The 21,012-nt window shown below is 39.9% G+C and overlaps 1 protein-coding gene across 3 annotated transcripts in view; it reads right to left on the bottom strand.

Annotated features, from left to right (window-relative positions):
* camkmt (calmodulin-lysine N-methyltransferase) overlaps positions 1-21,012 on the bottom strand; it is a 126,333-nt gene that overhangs the window by 86,555 nt on the left and 18,766 nt on the right. The gene's annotated exons all lie outside the window — the stretch shown is intronic.

The following is a 21,012-nucleotide window of genomic DNA, read 5'->3' as shown; positions in this document are numbered from 1 at the left end:
AAGGGAGGGAGGTAGAGAAAGACAAGAGGTGAGTAGTGAATAGAAAGGACAGGCAAGGAAGCAATGGAACTTCAACAGTAAAGGATTGAATGGAAAACAAGAGGAAAAATGGCAGAGAATAACTGTTCATACTGCAAACACGACAAGCACCATGCCAAGATCGAACTTCATGTTAAGCAGCTTTGTGACTTTGGATGAATCAGTTTAACTTTCATGTTTCAGACTATTTCTGAAATTAAGAATTCAACAATATGTAACAAAAAAGCAAATATATCCTCCATTTCATGTTCAGTATTTTCCTGTATTTCTGTGACATCATTTTTATGGTCTTCTTCGTCATCTCTCACTGACCTCAAAAACACAAAACACACAGCTTCAGGTTCAACCATTCATTCAACACTTTTCTGCATCACCATTCACTTTTCAACCTGCACACATTGGCTGAAATGGAGGAACATTCTTTTATGCTGGCACACACACATACTTTAAGATTGCACACATGAAAGCAAAATACACAGCTGCACAAAGACAGTAAACATCATTCAAAGCAGTGAAAGCACTCGCTTGTTAGCTAATCAGATTGCTCTTGCTGCGGGCTTGCCTCTAAACATATAGGTACTACACCCGCCTGATGCTAAAAGCCTGACTTAGTCTTGTTAAATATTGCATGCCGCAAATGTCTCTGGCACAGATTGGCAACCCCTAAATCTCATGGGTTAAGTGTGGGTTTCTAGAATTATCTATAATTTTAGATAAATTAAGTGTTTTTTTCCATTTCATTTCATAGTTTCTCTTCATTTCATTCCCGCTGTCCTTTTCTCTTCAACATTGTCCTCATTCACTTAAAAAAATAGACTAAATAACCATGACTCTTCACATTGAGGGAACTTCAACTTATATTGGTCACTGAAGTGGAAAATTAAGTCATACATGCAGGTGGTATCAATTCAATTGCAAGTCAAAAGGATCAGCACTCATCCCAATTTTGACAAAAATATACATTGTGAATCCTTTTTTGAATAAAAATTGCTGACGCACCAGTCTCTGCATTTATACTTCAATGTTTACAGTTTTTGTCAATTGCTAAAACACTAAAAGAACAAAGTTCACAGTTGCCTGAACTCATTTAGCTAATTGTGCAGTCTGTTGTCAATACCTTAAAACATTTCACATGGTAAAACACAATTTGCAGATCTCATTTACACTTTATCAGAACTCTAAACACATTCTCATTCTCAAAACACATTCTGCACTCTAATGGACATGTCATCCATACTGGTAAACACAAGTGGCAACAGTCAAATGCAAATAGAGAGCACATGTCATTCATTAAACACAACCACTCAAAACTGATTTCACTTGTTTCAAATGATGTGACACAACCAATATAAGCCAGGTCAGAGAGCAAACAGGCTATTGAAGGTGGGAAGGAGAAAGTCTTAGAATGGAGAGACGAAACAATGTGAGAGGACGAGGACAAGTGCGTATGCGAGGTGGGCAACGAGCGGGAAGAGGAGGAGGGCAAGAAAGAGGAAGAGTACGAAGAGGAAAACAAAGAGTGGAAATATCGGATGAAATTCGTGCAACAATAATTGACCATGTTCTTGTTCATGGTCTGACGATGAGGGAAGCAGGACTTAAGAGTGCAACCCAATTTAAGCAGATTTTCTGTGTCCACCATAGTAAGGACATTCAGAGACCAGAACAGGTACAGTATACTACTGTATTTTTGTAATTGCAAATTTACTGTACTACACTACATGCAGCTGTTTCAATAGACATAAAGTTAATCACTGTATGTATTGTACTGCATGAACATGTTTTGTAACTGCACATCTATTTTTGTAGAATTGCAAGGCTGCCACATGCAGGTGGAAGGAGAGCTATACTCACTCGTGAACAAGAGGAAATTATAGTTGGCAATCTAATACGACTCAGAGAAATCCAGGAACGAGTGATAGAAGACAACACAAACTTCCAGGGAATCAACAGTGTGAGCATTTCCACTATTGACCGTGTCCTCCAGCGTAACAGGGTGTGAATGAAACAAGTATACAGAGTACCTTTTGAGTGCAACTCACCAAGGGTGAAAGAAATGCGAGCTCAGTATGTGCAAGTAAGTGTACAGTACTGCCACATACTATGTGAATGACATTACTCTACAGTACATACAATGTATGTGAATCAGAAGTGAATACAGTAGGCCTAATTGTATGTTACAGTATAGCACTGTCTCTGTACGACTTACAAAATTCTACATATTGTATTTCTACACAGACAATATTTGACTTGGAATCCTTGGGCAGACCCCGTGAGTTCATCTTTGTCGATGAAGCAGGCTTCACTCTAACAAAGAGGAGAAGGAGAGGCCGAAACGTGATTGGACAGCGGGCCATTGTTGATGTCCCTGGTCAGCGAGGTGGCAATGTCACAATCTGTGCTGCTATCAGCAACCATGGTGTTCTTCATCACCACGTTACACTCGGGCCATATAACACCCAGCACCTTCTAAGATTTCTTGCCAGTCTAAGAGATATTTTATGTGAGCAGCATGTTCAGCAGCAGGGTCAAGAGCTAAATGAGAATCCTATTCCCACCTATGTGATAGTGTGGGACAATGTCAGTTTCCACCGAGCCGCTCAGGTAAGGGAATGGTTTAACATCAATGGGCAGTTTATGAACTTGTACCTCCCTCCATACTCGCCTTTCCTGAATCCTATTGAGGAGTTTTTCTCCTCTTGGAGATGGAAAGTGTATGACAGACAACCCTACACCAGAGTAAATCTACTGCAAGCGATGGATTTAGCCTGTGATGTTATAGGTGAGGAACCATGTCAGGGCTGGATACGGCACACAAGAGGCTTCTTCCCTCGTTGTCTCAGGAGGGAAAAGATTGCTTGTGATGTTGATGAGGTGCTCTGGCCTGACCCAGCCCAAAGACAGGATGAAGCACATTGATTATGTTTACTCCTTTTGATTTTGTATTATATTTAATATTGTATACTGTCGTACAATGAACATGACTTTACGTTCATCAAAAACATGCACAAATGACAGAAAAATATAATATTTGTTTTGAGATTAAAAATCTACTTCTCCCTGAGAACTATATGTTTTGAACAATGTGTTTTTTATTTCTTGGTGTATTGTTTACTGACTGCTTGATAGGATATATCAGTTTGATCACTTTGTGTATGATTTAAGAGCAGTGTTTGGTTTTGAGCACAGGTAAAACTGTTTTGAGGTGAAAGTTTCATTTTGAGCACAAATAAAACTGTTTTGTAAATAGTGCTTGAAGCTGAGGTTTTGTGTTTAATGTTTTCAGAAAATTGAGCAAGGCTTCAGAAATTGTGTTTTAGCAATTGAGAAAAACTGTAAAACTGTATAAAGAGAAGTCTGGCATGCAACAATAAAGGAACTGAGTGAGAATCCCATCAAGCTTTATTTGTCAGCTACAGATGTGTTTGGTGGTGAATACAATGAATGCATTGTAGATGCCCAATCCAACATCTGTGTCACCTGCAAGATATAAAATGGCTCATTGGTGTCCATTAACCTGTTCATTTACCTGTGATGTCAGACAGTCTTTTAAACAGCATTTTGAACCCAAAGAATCGATTGAAAACAGCCTCCGAACACCTAATGGCTCATTTATGCTCAACCTTAAATAAGCAGACATATACGAATGAAGCCTCCTGTCCGTCCTTTGCGTTCATTTCGTGAGTATTTTGGTATGTTTTCAGAGACCCTGCAGATGCGTACCCAGAAGCAGTGCCACCGGAAACTCTGGGGTCACTATCGCGCGCTGGCAACCAGCAAAAGGAACAAACAACAAGACAAAAACAGAAATAGCAGAAATTTTTGAAGAGAGGCTGGGTGAATGTGTACTGAACCACAAACACATCGATGAGGTTACCTCTCCTGGGCATAGGGACAGAGAACTCCTAAAGAACAGTTGGGAGGAGATTAAACGTGCATTGAACATACATTTTCAATCATGTCTCCAGCTCTCTGTCCCAGCATAAATCTTACTCCATCTGTCTCACTCGTTTTATTTTACTCTTACCTTGTATGACATGTCCTGTTAGCATTAGTGAGGCGACTAAGTGGAAAACCATATGTTTCATGTATCGCTTTAGCCCTTTTCATGGTTGTCTGACTGAGGCACTCGCAAGGTGTGTGAAGATTCACCACCAATGTAAAGGAGTTGAAAAATAGGAAGGTATAAAAATGTGTCTCGATTGCTTCACAAACAGGAGGATCCATCTGGCCGGGAGAGGATGTGTATGAGAGCTTTTGCTTGTGCATTTCAGTATCAGTGTGTGCGTATCAGACAAAAAGGTTTGTCTCTGTATAATGCAACAGCGGGACCTTGACAATGTTGATTTGGAAGCCCCATGGGGTGCTAGCATTGAAAACCCACACCAACTCACACACAGACACACATGCACACACTGGGGGGAGGCCCTCATCAGAGGAAGGTGCCTTGTTTTACCAACACAAATCAAATCGAGTGATTAGACACAGAACAGTCACCGTGGAGACAGGTGGGAATGGGAACAGATGATGAAACAGGGCTTCCATCAAGAAATCACACAACAGACACACACACACACACACACACACACACACACACAGATCACATATGCAAGAATGCAACCACACGGGCTCTCAATCAAACAGCACACACACAACAAACACAGAGGGATGCCATCAGGAAATCAGCAGCCAATCAGAATAATTTGACTGGGATGATGAAAGGTCTGTCCAATCTGTTGCCGATGTCAACACAAGAGAGCATCGTTATCACCTCACCCACACACACACATATACACCCCCATCTCAGCTCCTGTCCTGTGCGCATTCAAAGGCAAAGCCTGTATTAAAGAGTGAGTATTTGTTTGTTAAACTCACTTGCACATTCAATATCATTCCATACGTGTGGATGACCACACGCCTGCGTTCATGCGTTTGTGTATGTAATCTGTGCGGGTGCTCGGCCGGTCTTCGCCCTGAATACAAATCCAGTGGCATGTCAGTCACAGTAGCAGCGTTCGTCTCCCTGACAATTTCCATGAGATTCGATTTAGAGGGCTAATGTATAATAGGCCCTCGAAGGGAGGAGGGAGAGTATTAATTGAGATAGACTGAGCAGGAGAGAGGGAGGTTGGAAAAGAGACAGATAGGGAAAAAGTGACAACAAGAGACAGAAAGTGATTGCCGAGAGTGGACTCTTGTGGATACGGTCACTCTCATGCATACATTTTCCATAAAATGTGACAAAAAAAAAAAAAGGGGGAAAGTACACCTGATCGATGCTTGGAGAAAAGGACATACCTGTATGTCTCTACACTTTCTTCTTTACAGCATTTTGCAGTAATTTATGGTTGCATTCATTTTCTCCTCAATCAAAGGATTCAAGCCCCAAATTTCTCAAAGTCCTGGTTTTATTCATAAATAGTATAAATTGTTTTGCCTCATGTGTAGTCGACAAAACACGTGAAACTTACGTTTTTCTTTAGTGGATGAGTGTGTTTACAGCATGTTTTTTTTCCTGGGATATCAGGTTGAACTTAAACAGCTTCCCAAAAACACACAAAGAAGAATATTTCCAATGCTGAAGAGTGAAAATGAAAGCAATTTCTAAATATCAGTTAAAAACTAGGCCTGTCACAGTGAATGATTAATCATATGACTGAAATTATTTCAGACATCATGATCATGTCTGTATAAAAGTGATGGTTGTCTTCTTTCAGTGAAACCAACAGAAATGTCATATTTCCACATTGTTTTCCACCATTTAGTTGACAGACAGACGGAGAGTTTAAAACTACTAATAATGTCATCTTGCTGCGCCCCAAATATCATAATCATGATTATATTGATTGATATTGAAATCATGATTATCAGCCATGATTATTCATTTATTAGAGAACATCATATTTCTGAATTTTAACACTGCTTTTTCTGTTCAACAAATGACTTTTAACTGTAAACATAACCAAGAATGGGTGACTTCCCTTAGGTCTCTGAGAGCTGGTGGATAGATTGGTTGTGTCCTAAAGTGCGTCTTCATTGAAAATTGTTTTGCTGTGGCAGGAGTCAAGGAGCTTTAAACTTATTCTAAGTTTTGTTCTTTAATTGCCTGATCATTGGCCATTCTGTGAGAAAACTTCAAATGGTTCTATAAATTGGTTGTTGACTCACTGTTCAGCTTCCTACTTATAGTATTTTTGTTTGTTAAGACTCTGATTCCTTGAGACCAAAGTTTTTCCAGACACTTGAATTTACACTTCCTTTCTTATCAACCAACGTTTTCTGCAATTCTGAAATTACAAGGCTTAAACTATGATAAACAAATCATTAATCACAATTACTTCTATGGCAATTAATAATAAACTAATATTTCTGAATTGTATGAGCTCTTTAAAACAAAAGAAATATAACAAATGTGTGATGTTTTTTGATCCACGCAGGTAAATTATCTCGAGCTAAAAGAATGAGTGATTAACTAAAATTAATAAATGTTGAATTGTGTGATATCTCTAAATAAGAAATGATAAAAAGTCCTCTTCCTTAATGTGAGAATTTGCTGTTTAAAATTGTTAACGTTGAATAATTCTCAATCTCGATGTGGGGCTCAGGAAACTGATGTGAATTTTTCACCATCCTGTGACAACGAAAAGGTCATCTGACACAATAATCTTCAGATTAATCAATAGGTAAACTAATCATTAGTTGCTGGCTCAACACCTCCCCCTTAACACGGGCAGGTCACAGGTCACAGGTCACATAGCAGCAATCGCCACACCTGGCAGGGAATTACAGTGTTGCTCTACAACAAAGCAGCAGCCTATCAAAACAAGACCCCGCGGACAAGGAAAAAGAAGAAATATGATTTTTTTTATATATATATATATATATATATATATATATATATATATATATATTAGTGGTGGGCATAGATAAATTTTTTTTATCTAGATTAATCTCACTGAAATATTGAAATTAATCTAGATTAAAATGGCTCATTCAGAATATGCGTGCTACCCAAGTAATGACTAAAAATCAGTCTTTGAGATCGGGTTTCTTAATACAGGGGGTGCTTTAAACCAGGGGCTCATTTCCTGTTTCCAAAATCCATCACTGATTGCTTGAGAAAGCTGTTCTACTTTGATATTTGGTGAAGAAAAAAAAACATGCTCAATAAAATGTACTTGTGTTAAACGGGTTATTCAGTTAAACATGGAAATTAGTACGGTAAGCCTACAAGGTTTACATCAGTAGCTTTTTGTTAATCAGTCCAAGCGCTACTTTTCCTTCTTCTACCAGTCACTAACCCAGCTTATTCACATCCATGGCTCCAGCAGTTTCTCTAGCTTGGCCAACTTCTCATATTCAGCACTTGTTGGGAGGGCCAGGTGGTGCTGCTGTTGCGTTGTGTGCAGTGCGTCTCTGTTGCGCCTCGCGCTTGATCATCTCGAGGGTGGAATTCCACCGTGTTGGAACATCTTGCACGAGCAGCTCCTGAACTTGCCCAAGGGAGGTTTGCTGGACTTTCAGCTCGTCTGCGTTGGCCGGACTGTGTTTGAAATGTCCCACCATTTTACGACACTTGAACTATCCCCGACCTCCATAAACTGCCTAGCACAGGCTTCTGCAAAGTGGCGTTCTTCTGTTTTCATAACGGCAGACAAAGTACATCGGCCTACACCCGAGCTAAAATATCAAGGTAAAAGTCATCACAGTTTGCTTACCTATTTTGACCCAGTTCCCAACCCAATTTTGAGAATAGATTAACAGCAATATTTTTTATATCGCCCGATAAGACTCTCAAATTATCGCAGCACGTTAACGCCGATAACGGCCCACCACTAATATATATATAGATATATATATCTATATATATATAGATATATATATAGATATATCAGAGCCATACCAAATAACTGTCAATGACATGTAAAGATGTTCAAAGCTGTGAAAACAAAACAATGATATTAACTAATCTTGAATTTGTTTTTGTTTTTCAACTGATGAGTAGCTGATCGATGAAAACTGCCGGAGGGTTGAGTTGAACCATCCAATTCTGCTACTTTAGAAGCCATGCCCTTAACCCCCTTTAGCCTGGGTGCCAGCCGAACTTAGCTCCGTCCATAAAATCTTTGGTCGGGAAGTTCGGTCTGGCTCTGCTCAGTTGGGAAATCTCTATGCTCGACATGAAAACAGTCGACCCAATCAGATTGCCAGGGCGGGCTTTATACGGTGATGGACTGATGATCAACTGGGACATTATCGACTATGTCACTAAAGAGCGCTTGGTTTGAATTCGTTTGAAACAAACATGGCTGCCGCTGGAGAGCTAGGGTGTGTAGATTCTGCCATCGAGTCTGTTCTACAGGATCTCCACATTGCATTCATTTTGAAAGACGAACAGAGGAACGCGATAAAGGCTTTTATCGATAGAAAAGATGTTTTTGCCGTCCTTCCTACAACAAGTGTGTGTCGCTTAATCTACGTCACATACTACGTTGCTCTGATTGGTTGTAGTACTTCAATTGAGCGAAGAGGCATTTTTTCTCCTGGTTCGGTTGAAACACGCCCCATACTCAAAACTCTATCCAGTGGTATCAGACTCACATTCTGACTAGAATCGTGAGTATGACGTAGTCAGGCTAAACCCCCTTACCCTGCCCCCTAAAACTAGCCAGTCAAACTGGAAGAGAACAGGGTTGGATTAGAGCGGAACTGGATGTGAGCGAAGTCGGGTGATCGAGTCAGAGGCTGCAGCCCTACATTTTGAAATGGAGTGCGATCGTACGGTGCTTTTCATCATATACCCTCTACCATGCCAAATGAGGCTATCTTGTCGAAACATTTTTGGGTGACTGCTCTACTTTATGAACTGTCTGCCAGCCAAAAGTAAAACAAAAAAATATGGGAAATTTATGGTGTCTTTCCGAACAAAAACAGCATGCACTAAGACATGTTGGATCAGATCAGTGCAAAAAAAGTTTTAGTTTTCTAACACAATAAAGAGACTCCAACATTTATCAATAAATATCATTATAAGTTCTTGTGAAAAGTTTAACCCAGTAGTATTAAACTAAATTTGAGAGGTTGTACGTCCAGTCCGTACAACTACCTCACTTTTAAATGTTATCATATTTCAACTTTACCTTTTTAAGACTTAATTTAGTCTTTCCATTGAATATTTGTTTCCATTTCCACAGGAATCCTTCTCATGGGTTACAGTGTGCGAGTGTTACTCTGTTTTCACCTCTGTTGGGCTGAGCCTCCCTACGATCACTTTAATGCACTAAGATGTTGTCAAGCAGGAATGTTATTGATGTTTCTACGGCAACCTAGGGGCTTGAGCTGAGGATTATGTTGGGAGAGGGGAACAAGAAGTGAGAGGAAGAGAGGGACTGACAGCAAGACAGGGAGAAAAACACACAACAAAAACACAATGTAACAAGGCAAAAAAAACCACTCTTTCTTTCACTAAAATGTTTAACTATTTTTGGCGAAGAAAGGACCCTGAATATCAGAGGCGATGAGAGGGGGATGGGGGATGGATGAACATTGCAAAAAGGATGAAGAGGGCGGGCCCATGAGATGCTAAAAAGGTGGAAATAAGAAAGATGGGAAGTTGGCACACCACAGTCAAACTGAAGATAAATTACATGAAGCAAGAATTTTCTGAATAGTCATATGGGTAAGGTTGGCAATATGTGGAATATTAAAGAGATCAGTTAAGCTTGATTATAGTGAAAAATATGAATAACATTTCTTCCATCGAACCATTAAAGTAGCTTCAGTTTTTTTTTGCAAAAGCAAACCAAACAATTCTTATCTTCATGGCAAGATATAATGAGAAAGTGAGAAATTTTAAAAAACAACCTGAGAGTAACAGTGTCTGTTGGTAGCAAGCATTAAACCTTGACCAGATATTCTTCTATCTTGAATGAACCTGAGTGCTACTGCTTTAATTAAACCAAAATGTTTTTTTGGTGGAGAGCCAAAGCTAATCTTGAGTCATACAACATGTTTTAGAGTGTTGAACAGTTCATAAAGAGGTAAAGTGTGCCAATACTCCAGCATTAAAAAGGAATAAGAGCAAAGCTTTTGCAGGTCAAACATGAATGTGTGCATGGCCCACACCATCACAAATGCTATGAAAGAAATGATACAAAATAAGTGAAAGAGAGGAAAGTCTGATTGGTCAAATGAACAATGATAAGACGAAGAGAGACAGAGACAGAGAAATCCCAGTTTCAGAGCTGTGTAGAGTCCAGCTGGCACAAAATGAAGTTCTTCACCATACGTACCCTTTGAATTTCCCCATCTCTCGCTTCCTCATACTCTCTCAAACACAGAATTAAAATCGACACTATTTTCCATCTCCCTTGCTAGTTCTTTCTCTGCCTGTCCCACATCAATCAAATCTACTCCCAAAATGATCATCTGTTTAAGGCAGATTATCTTAGGGAAAGCCATCTATCGAATTACAATAGCACTACTTTATCCACCTAGCCAGACATCATCCCTGGAGTGTGTGTATTTCCATGTGTGTGTGTGTGTGTAGCCACATAACAATGTCCAGTTCATTTGTTTTCACTTGCCAATATCCGTGTGTACACATACACTCCGCTTACTCTCCTGAAGTGATTCCACCAAATCGTTTGCGTGCAGTTTGTTTTTAAGTGTTCATTTGCATAATTGTGTGGTATCATTGCACCATGGTTCAGGTTTTTGCTCTTTTCAGATCAAATGTTATGGATCACTGCGATTCCTGACATGCATATATTATATCAATATATATCTATACAAATCTAATATGCGAGTAGAGGCATTCTTAAGGGAGTCTTTTGCAAAAAGGGTATTACTTAGAATTTTCAAATATGAAAGGAATCTATCTTTCTGTGTCTACTTTGGTCAATGAAAGCCTTTCACAGTAAAGTTACCTTCATTAGGTTAATTCTTGACTAAAACCTTTTCTTTATATCTGCACTCCATTTAGGTGTACAAAAACAGCTGTTCTCTTTTGTTTAAATTTTTCTGACTGTCTTGCATCGTAGCACAATGTCATGAGTGTGGCTATCTCAAAAATCTGTCAATAACAACACTACCATTTCTTACCACCAAACTAACTTTGGTTAGTCTGAAAATTCTATTGAGTACCACTTGATATATAACCCAATTCTATATAGTTTAGACCTTGATAATTTGAGAACACAATAAAAAGAAAACAAATGTGCATTAACAAACATAAAAAAGAAACACTCTGGACTATTTCTGTGCTTCCACCTGTGAGTCATTAAGTAAAGAGGTGTGCTTTGAAGGTGGTATCAGAATACACTTGTAAATATCATCTGAGGAATTTTAAATTTCTTAACTATCTAACTTGTCTTAATTTGAAGACGTCCTTGATAAAGCTCAAAAATGTATCTCTAAAATGTATATTTGTTAAATCACCTTCCTCTGAACAACCTCCCTATGGTGAAGCCTTGAGCTAATCTAAGCCACCCCACCCCCCAAATAATGTGTACACCCTGATTAGTGGTAGCAAAACAATAAGACATGCCGAGTCAGAAATTTGTGTTAACAAATAGCCCGCTTCCTTCCAGAGACAGAAAGTTATTCTGACTTGTAATTACAAGAATTCTCACTGCAGTTGCCAACACCACTTAATAAAAAAGCAGCAGAGAACAAGTGCAAAGTGACTGGAGCAGGGCTGAACATGAGAAGTGTGTGTGCGTTCCTCAGCCAAGGGCCGTGTGCTCTGGGCACTCTCAGTGAACAATCAAAACAGCTCAATTTAGGCTTTATCTGCAGCTCAAGCGCACATACACACACACACACACACACACACACACACACACACACAATCCTCACAAAGCTGAGACAAAAGGAGAGTACAGTGAGGAGGGCAGGAAGAAAGCAAGAGAAGAAGGGGACATCAGTGGTGTACTGTGGTGATGATGCCAGCACTTTGGAAGGTCAGGTAAACTTGGAATTCGATGCACACTGCAACTGATCAATACACCCCCCCCTCCCCCCCCACCTTTCTTTCCTTCTACCCCTTTCTCACTCTCCTCTTCTCACCCAGGAAAAAGAAGACCTTGCAGTATTGACTGATGGCGACCACAAGGCGATCCATAACAACAGGTCAATCAATTAAAAGCACACATAAGAACACACATCAAAGCCAATGTGTAGCGAGTGACAAAGTGTAATCAACTGTTTATGGTAGCCTTATTTATTTATTTTTTTTATAATTCACTCCTGACAAAATAGAACAGATAATAGCTAAAGAGGATAAAAACAGAAACCATTAAAAAAAAACAAAAAAAAAAAAACACTATTCAACTCATGAGGTCGCACATCAAGTGAAGATGAGTAAAATTAAACCGCGTACAACAATTTACTGATTGACTTGAGGGGCAATGTTACGCTTTGCAGTTCTTCCCTATGGTATGATTTGTCTGTATTTAAACAAGAAAAGTGTACTGTTAAATAGGGAGCTGCTCTAAGTGTTGCTGTAGGTCTTCCTCTATTACAGCAGAGCTACCAAACTGCAGCCACTGCTCCCACCCTCAGGCCAGAAGAGGTACTGCAGCTGAGGGAGGCAGCACCATGGCCCTTTGAGGCCGTGCCCTGCAGCCAGCTCTCATAAAGCAAAAAACTCACTCACATTAAGTGATGTTGTGGGGAAGAAAATGGGGCTACACCGCCTACATATATTTATGAGTTTGTAATATACACATACATCATGTCATCAAACAGGCATATTTTAAGGTAAGTTAAGAAACTAGAACAAAACTTTTGGCACAATAGATGCCAAAACAACAGGGACAAGATTCATGACACAGTAGTGACATAGTACACCTCTTATATTTTAAAGCCAAACACACATGTGACTTTCACATATTTGGCTTCAAAGTATATTATTTCAGATTTCTTCCAGCTTTAAATCAATCTACTATTGATTAGTTAAAGAATGAGTTTATAACTCCACATAACTCCCCATCTGTATCAGCATGAAGCTGAAGAATTAGAGATTTTCCCATTCAGAGGGTGTCCAAGCAAAAGAGCAGTTCACAAGGATGAAACTGGTTAAATAAGAAGCAGACAGAAACACATAAAGGAAGTGAGACCAGAGGAAAGACAGGCACGCAGACCGATACGTACAATGCTTCGAAATTATGTCAATAAACAGATTTTATTCAGTTTGGAGCCAACAATAGTGTCCAATTGTGTACACATGTGTGGTCGTGTATGTGTGTTTTTGTATGTTCTTGGTTGTGGTCGGGGTTGTTATGGCAAAGACTGCACTTCTGGAGGCTCCTGGCGGGTTCCTGTATGATTGTCCTGAGCAGGAAGTGATGTCACCAGTTTGTCCTGGTCCCCCTCTGACACAGGAAGTGGACCAGAGAGGGATGCTGGACCGGCTGGCTGGCTGGCTGTCTGCTTGCTTGTTTTTCTGTCTTATCCATTTCTGTCCAGCAAAGGTGACTGACAGATTTTTGCAAAAAAAATAAAAAATGAAATCACACAAACTTTCTATCCAGCCATTTCACACTTGCACTGTGCATTGTTTTTTAACCCATCTCATATTCTGTCCCATTATCTTTGGGACAGAATATTGTGCTAAATATTGTGCTTAATATTGTGCTTAATATTGTGCGAGCTTCGCCATCCTGCAGTAACCAGTGACACCAACAACAACAACACCACCATGTTTGCAAAAACACAACCTTCAGCACTTTACAATTCACAGACAGGGGAAATAACAGAGCAAACATACTTCACATTCAATGGAAACTGATTTGTCTTTAAAGGTTTTAGTACAAAATCAGTCTCTGGTTACTTTTGAAAAGCTACTTTAATTTTTAACTTGAGATTAGGTCAATACAACTTAACCAAATTCTCCAAGCAACAAGCCATAATTCATAATTCATACAATTAAAAAATTTCTGATTTCTGACTTCACAAGATGATCCCTGAAGGCTACTGATTGAGGTTTTCCCTAATTAAAATACTCTCCTTACAAGATTTCATCTTTGGTGTCGCAATTTATTTGCAGACATGGCTGAGGTCATTTCTCTCTTTGCTCTTCCAACACTGCAGGACTCCTAAATTCATCAGCACAGGCTGTGTCTTCTTTACCATATGAGAACGTTAATGTTTCACCGAGCACCATAGATAGTGAGAAAAAGTGATTTTTCACATCTGCAGTATCCACTCTGAGCTTCCGCCCTCTTGTATCTGTTTTTGTGAGGCTACGTGCATGTGTGTGTGAGCTCGGTTCACCTACTCCTCTCCACAAATGACAGCGCTGTGGCTAACAAGCACTCCTGCACATTTTGACTGGCCAACAAGAGCTTAATGAAAAGTCACATAACAATGGAGAAGGGTGGAGAGTACAGCCAAGCACCGCAGCTAAACTATCAGACTGTTAAACAATGGCTTGTCTGTCTGATCCTCCCCTTCTTCTCTCATTGTGACAAAGATAAACAAACCAACACACATGCTCACCTGTGTATATACTATACTCTATGTTCATATACACGGTAAATGTCTGCATAGCTATTCTCAGGTTAGCCCATATAGGCCGTAAGGTGAACCCCGTTTTCGTTTAGGCTCGCTCCGTGCTCTCCGAACTACATGCCCGTTAGCTGATAAAAATGACCAACTTATTTTGCACATATAAAAAAAGTTTCGCGTCACAGAATCCTGTACTTTTTTTAAACCGAGACGTTTTCTGAAGATATTTTCCGCAGGGCTGAATGACGATTTTGACGTCACAAGACACCACGTGACCGTGCTGGACCAATCACGTTGCCGATTTACGACAACAAACTGGAAAAATGACAACCTGCCTGGTGCTGTCATTATCTAACCTACAGAAAGGAATCTCGCAAAATATCATTTTAAAGTGAACATAAAATAATAATTATCAACGATAATGCTCATTCATGTGTTTCTGAATTGAGCCAATTTAGCCATTTACCATTCAGGTATTCATTTACTGATTTATTCACTAATAACTATACAACACATAACAAAATCAAAACAAGTAGGGCATACACATCAACCGGCATAAACTTATATACATAACCATAATAAAAGGAATGATACATATGGAATAGAATAAAGGTAAAAAAAAAAAAAAAACGCGCACACACACATACACTATTCCTCACTGTCAGTGTCAGGGCAGCTGTCATCTTCTTTATCCTCTGTTTCCTTTGTGGTGTTTGAACAGCTGGAACACCTGCACAAGTCTACTTTATTAATACTTTATTAATCCCAATTTGGGAAATTGTTTTGTTGCAGCAGCATACAGTATATGAAAACAATTAAAGTAGTAAAAAACAAGCAAATAGAATAGAATAAAATAAATGTAAAATAAAATAATATAAAATAAATAAAAATAGTGAATAAACATTTGCTATGTACAAATCTACAGTATTTTTTGTTTTTTGTTATTGTTTTTTAGGAGAGACTTCAAGCCTATTGAGGTTGAAGTTCTCTTCCAGCCAGAGGGGAGGTGTTGTATATGGTGATGGCTGCTGGTAGGAAGGATTTCCTGAAACGGTCCTTGTGACAGTGGAGCTGGATGAGCCTGTTGGAAAATGAGCTCTGCTGTCTAACCAGCAGCTGGTGGAGAGGATGGGTGGGGTTATCCATGATGGATAACAGTTTGTTCAGTGTCCTCCTCTCCACCACCGATTCAAATGAGTACAATCTTTTGCTTTACACATGACCTTATTATTTTAGCCTGATAATTTGCCCTTTTGCAGTGCTGGTGGAGGGCATCACTTGTTGGGGAGATAGATAATTCTGGCAAGGCTGATGATGCCATACAGAAAGCTTTGTACCTAGCCTCATTGATGTTTTCTGCAGTTGGCTGATCGTACAAATGGCATACATATTTGCAAAGTAATACAAATGTAGAGTGGTCCAAGTTAAATTCAGTCCCCAGATTTCTGAAAGCCTTCAGGTAGACATCTTTCTCGCATGCCACAGCAAATGTCTTCTTTTTGCCTTGTGGTGTCACACCCAGTGAATGTATGGATCCCAATCAAGGCTGAACACACACTGGCTCCGAGGGCTGATGACACCTTGGTAATGTCCATTATGCGTGTTCTGTTGCCCGTCCCTGTGAAAAAGTACAAGCTGCATGGCAAATCTTTCTGCAGACTCACAGCAATGACTGCTACATCAGTGTCAGGGCTCTTAATAATGACAGTCTTATGTTCCTGTGCAGCATGTTGTGCATGCAAAAACACCAGTGTCACATTCTTCATGGTCACACTGCAGGTCTTCCACAGCATGAACAGACTGCACACCTTCCAGTACAGTCACACAGTGACATTGGTGTTGCTGTGCTATGTACAAGCTGAGGTTTCTTCCCACTGCTGTAAGATCAGCATGTGGCCACGCATCGTATAAGAACTCAGCAAGTGCTTCTTTATTTGTTCCTTCTGATTCCTTCCATTCCACCTTGTGCAGGTGAAATTCTGTGTTTCCTCATGCTTAACAGAAGATATGTGCATGTAACAAATCTTTCGGTCGAAATTTCGTCTTCTTCGGTACTGCTGGATGATCGCGCTGCTGCTGCGGTGCTGTTTCTGTTTACCAGCTCAGCTGACATACCAGCTATCCGATTCGTCCATTCTGATGACGTCTCAACCGTGGCACCTCTCGCGAGCCAAACTGTTATTACGCCTGCCGAATATGTACATACGCCTTGCCAGGCACTAGTTATTCCTTTAAACGTTGCGAACTAAAAAAGTACTGTGTTCTGAGCGGCGAAACTTTTTTTTAAACCTCAACATAACTCAAATCTTTTTATGAGCTGAAGCGTGTTTGGTTCGGAGAGCGCGGAACAAGCCTGGTGTTCTGAAGGAGTTTTCGAGGTTCACCTTACGGCCTAATACGAAGAAGAGGAGGTGCAAAAAAGTTCAAACTCTGAGTTGCACACATTCATGCATACACTTGCACACACACAGACAGTATAACTGGCTGTACAAGCAGGGTTTAATGACAACCCCCGAACAATAGGGAGCAGAGCAGCCCAGCTATCTGCCTGTCAAACAATGAAGGGGGTACTGCTGAAGAGCTTGTCACCACCAATACATGTAAACACCCGCACAGACACACTGAAAAATCATCACAAAAATAAAACGTGAGCTGTGGAGTGTGTGCACACGTGCACGCCAGCAGGCACACACGCATATACGGGGGAACTCAGAGCGCTGCCATTTATGTGAAGAGCGCTTCGTTTTTCAGACTGTGAGTGGAAGTGAATTTGCTTTTTCTGTCGAGTGCAAGTCAGGTTGGATTAAACAACACTTGGCCAGTGCTGATGGGTTATCACTGTGCATCTGTGTGTACATTTCTGTGTTTGTGTATGCCTGCTCTATGATGATGCCCACAGGCTCCTGGATTTGATGCAGGCAAATCAACAGACAGTCCTCTTCTCCTGTCAGGACCCATCTCTCTCTTTGCTTTCTCTCAAGGTGTCCTTTCCATGCTTTCTTGCTCATCATCTTTCACTTTGTTTTCATCTCGTATGTGTTGCTACCCTCATCCTCACCCCTGTCTCCTCTGCAGCTCTGCTCCTGCATGTCGTTTACACCTTTTCTTAAACCAACAAATAAAGAAACACGGAGTGATGACCCAGCAACTTCCACACCCACACATAGCCTCAAATAGCACAAACACAGCATTTATAAACAGGCTTTTGAGAAGGTGTCAAGTTTCTATTAGCTCTAATTAAAAGCTGATTAGACGTTTTTTTGTTTTTTTTTTGCTGTAAACTTTTCAACATGAGCACAAACCACTGTCTTTTCTCCATCACCCGAGCCACCGCACATGGCGTTGTTTCCTCTGAAAATAATGATTAAAATGCATAGCATTAAGTTGGTGTACATATTGCCAGTTAGCTGGTTTGTCAGCTTTAGTATTTTGCTTATGATATAGCTTAACAAGTTTTTGATTTACTCCCAGAGAGTCATGGACAAACTACACCTCCACTTCAGAGTCTCTTGAGCAGCTGCTCGGTCATCTTCTTCTCTTTAACACACTTCAGCACATTTGTTGTTCAGCTAATTCACCTAAAAAGATGCTGAGCTTGACACTCAGTGAGTAATACAGATCTGTGGGAGTCTTCAATTGGATGGATTTAAGGGAGCTGCAAAAAAGAGGGTTCTGGAAAAGAGAAGAAAAGGACCAAAAAGCCACAGTAAAGTAGAGATGAGTAACACTAATGGAGTCTGGATTGCAGCTCCATGGATAGCGAGGCAAAGGATCAGAACATAGCACTTGATCCTGCAGCAGTCTGGTTATTTCATGTGAATGCTGAAGACCTTATGACCCACTGCCTGGCTCAGGACAGGAAAGAGGAGCACTATGTGGGATGCAGTTATACACACCTACAGCAGCAACATCCAGACATGAATAACCTGCAATGTCACAGATCAGCACTGAATTATTGTAACAAATGGATTATGGATTACCGTAAATGTAAACAAAAAAGCAAAACAAAATGACAACCGATTGATTTTTTTTTCCCACTTTTCAATACCTCTGTTAAGGTGTCCAACTATCAAGTCTATTAGTTTCTTGATCTTCTAAAGATCAACATTCACTGAAGAAGAACAGCCTCCCCAAACCTATTCAAAGTGCTGTTTCCTCACAGCAAATTTTACAAGTCCAGAAAATGTGAAGCCAATGGTATGGCTTGTTGAATTTTTGGTGATTGAGTGATTTTTTTTGTTTGTTTGTTTGTTTACAAACCATGTTGTGCGAACCAAGCATTTTAATTTAACCATGAAAAAACGCTCAATACATCTGCTGACTGCAAGTAAAAAAGGTTTTCTGAGTTTTGAATTAAACCTTGAAACCATTCAACGGATTCATTCCTGGTGATAGGAGCCCATACCAGTACCCATCTCACAACCCAATGGGACCCAGTGAGAAGTGTTGCACTGCTTCCATTAGTGATCTAGCACAAATCAATCCATCTGCTCCTTGAAACAGAGATGGAGCCATACAATAATCTGCCTTCACCTGTTCCTTGGTTCAATCCACCTTGTGAATTTTGTTCAGTGGTCATAGCTATATTTCAGTGTTCTTTCCCTTCATATCCTCTTCACACTCAGTTGACACGAGAGATAAATGGGTTTCTGGCAAATTATCTTCACTTTTTCTCAGGTATCTACACCTAATTAGCAATGAGTTCACATGATTTTGACACCTTCCTGAATATTCGGAAAAAAAAATTCTACTTGTTGTGGGATCAACCCTCAATATTACTTAAAAACACGATCATTTTCACATCCTCCCTCATTACACTAGTACATATAACTTGAAAGTAAATGTATTCAAATTCATGAGGTTTTAATATGGTAAAATATGTATAGCAATAAGGTTTGACTCGTTAAGTAAGTGTGCAAGTAAAAAATATGTAAAATCCTCAAAACAAGAAATGAGGAACTTTTTTGTGCTTGGGTATCTTTTCAAGACATCCAAAGGCAGTAGATTAAAGCCAGTTGATTTTTATATAATTCATAAAGAAGCTGGGTTGCAGTCCTGGATCGTAACTTTTTAATATACATTTTTAAGCTCTAATACTGAATGTGAATTGCATCAATAAGCAATGCTGCATGATCCTGACAGTGATCATTTTAGGGTTTGCCCATCCTTGGCTTTATCAAACAATTAGAAATAAGCATCATCATTCCCTGTTATTTTGCCCTATTTCCTGTTGCTTTGTAAAAAAAAAAAAAAAAGTCTAAGCATGACTGTGGTTTTAAATAGATCGAAATACAGAAGCATGTACTCCAGTGTTGTATGTTTTTGTGCTATGGAAGTACTGTCATTTCTGGGTGCAGGAAAGTACTACATTTGTTTATGTGTTTTATGTTGGTTTAATGTGTGTTTGTGTATGTGTGTGTGTGTGTTTGTGTCCCATTGAGTCTAATGGTCCCTGGAGGCAGGCCAGCGTCCATCAGCAGACAGCAGGCATTAGTGCTTTGCCCAAGTATCGATGGACCACCGGTGCTTGACAGCAGGCCCCTCCCTATGGTCACAGGACAAGATGGGTATATGTATGGCTGTGTGTGTGTGCAAGTGTGTGCAAGTGTAATAGACACAAAGTGTTTTTGATACGGTCATACATACACACAAAAATAGAGAGGTCTGTGTGTGTGTTTGAGAGATTGATATGTTTGTGTATGACCCCTGACCTTAGGCTATGTGTCACAAATCGCTCTGTGTCTATGTGTGTGTCTGCATGTGTGTGTCAGAATGAGGGTTCGCCCGGCTGTCATCGATCTCACACACACCAGGCCAGCACTTAACACTTGGACTGGAGCGACTAATACACTCACACCGTCTATTACAGCCCAACTGGAGGCACAGCGTGTGTGTGCATGGCCTACTGCCAAACCCATACTGCTGCTGTTCAATGGCAGCACAATAGATTACACATATAACAGTGTAATGATATATCTCTATTAGACATTCTATTGTCTAGTCGAGCAATACAACAATGATATAGTTCAAGAGAATAAGCTAATAATTTTGTTCCACAAATCTTAAAAATAACAGGCTGCAAAAAGCAACAGACGGTGTAAAATCATGGACACAAGAACGTGTATTTAACTGCCTGACCTCTTTGAAGATATCTATTTTCCACAGTCCTGTCCACCAGTGTGTTTTAGACTAAAATGATATTGTAAACAACATTAAAGCATTTTACAGATTCCACAGATTGAGAGTGAACACTTAGGAGTAGGACTAAATTTCTTTCAAAGCATAACACAGTGTGTGGATAGCAGATGTTAAGGAGCCTGGAGCACATCAGCACCAAGAAAAGCATAAGTGGAGCATTCATAACGGCATAATAGTTGTTTTGATCCTGAATGGTCAGGAGTTGCTGAAGCCCATCACTGCTATGGCAAATATCATGGAAACTGTATACATCTGACAACAATA

Source organism: Odontesthes bonariensis, chromosome 2 (assembly GCF_027942865.1).
Source record: "Odontesthes bonariensis isolate fOdoBon6 chromosome 2, fOdoBon6.hap1, whole genome shotgun sequence".
NCBI classification, from domain to species: Eukaryota; Metazoa; Chordata; class Actinopteri; order Atheriniformes; family Atherinopsidae; genus Odontesthes; species Odontesthes bonariensis.
Note: the sequence above shows the minus strand (reverse complement) of the source record. Positions and strands in the feature narration are given on the sequence as shown.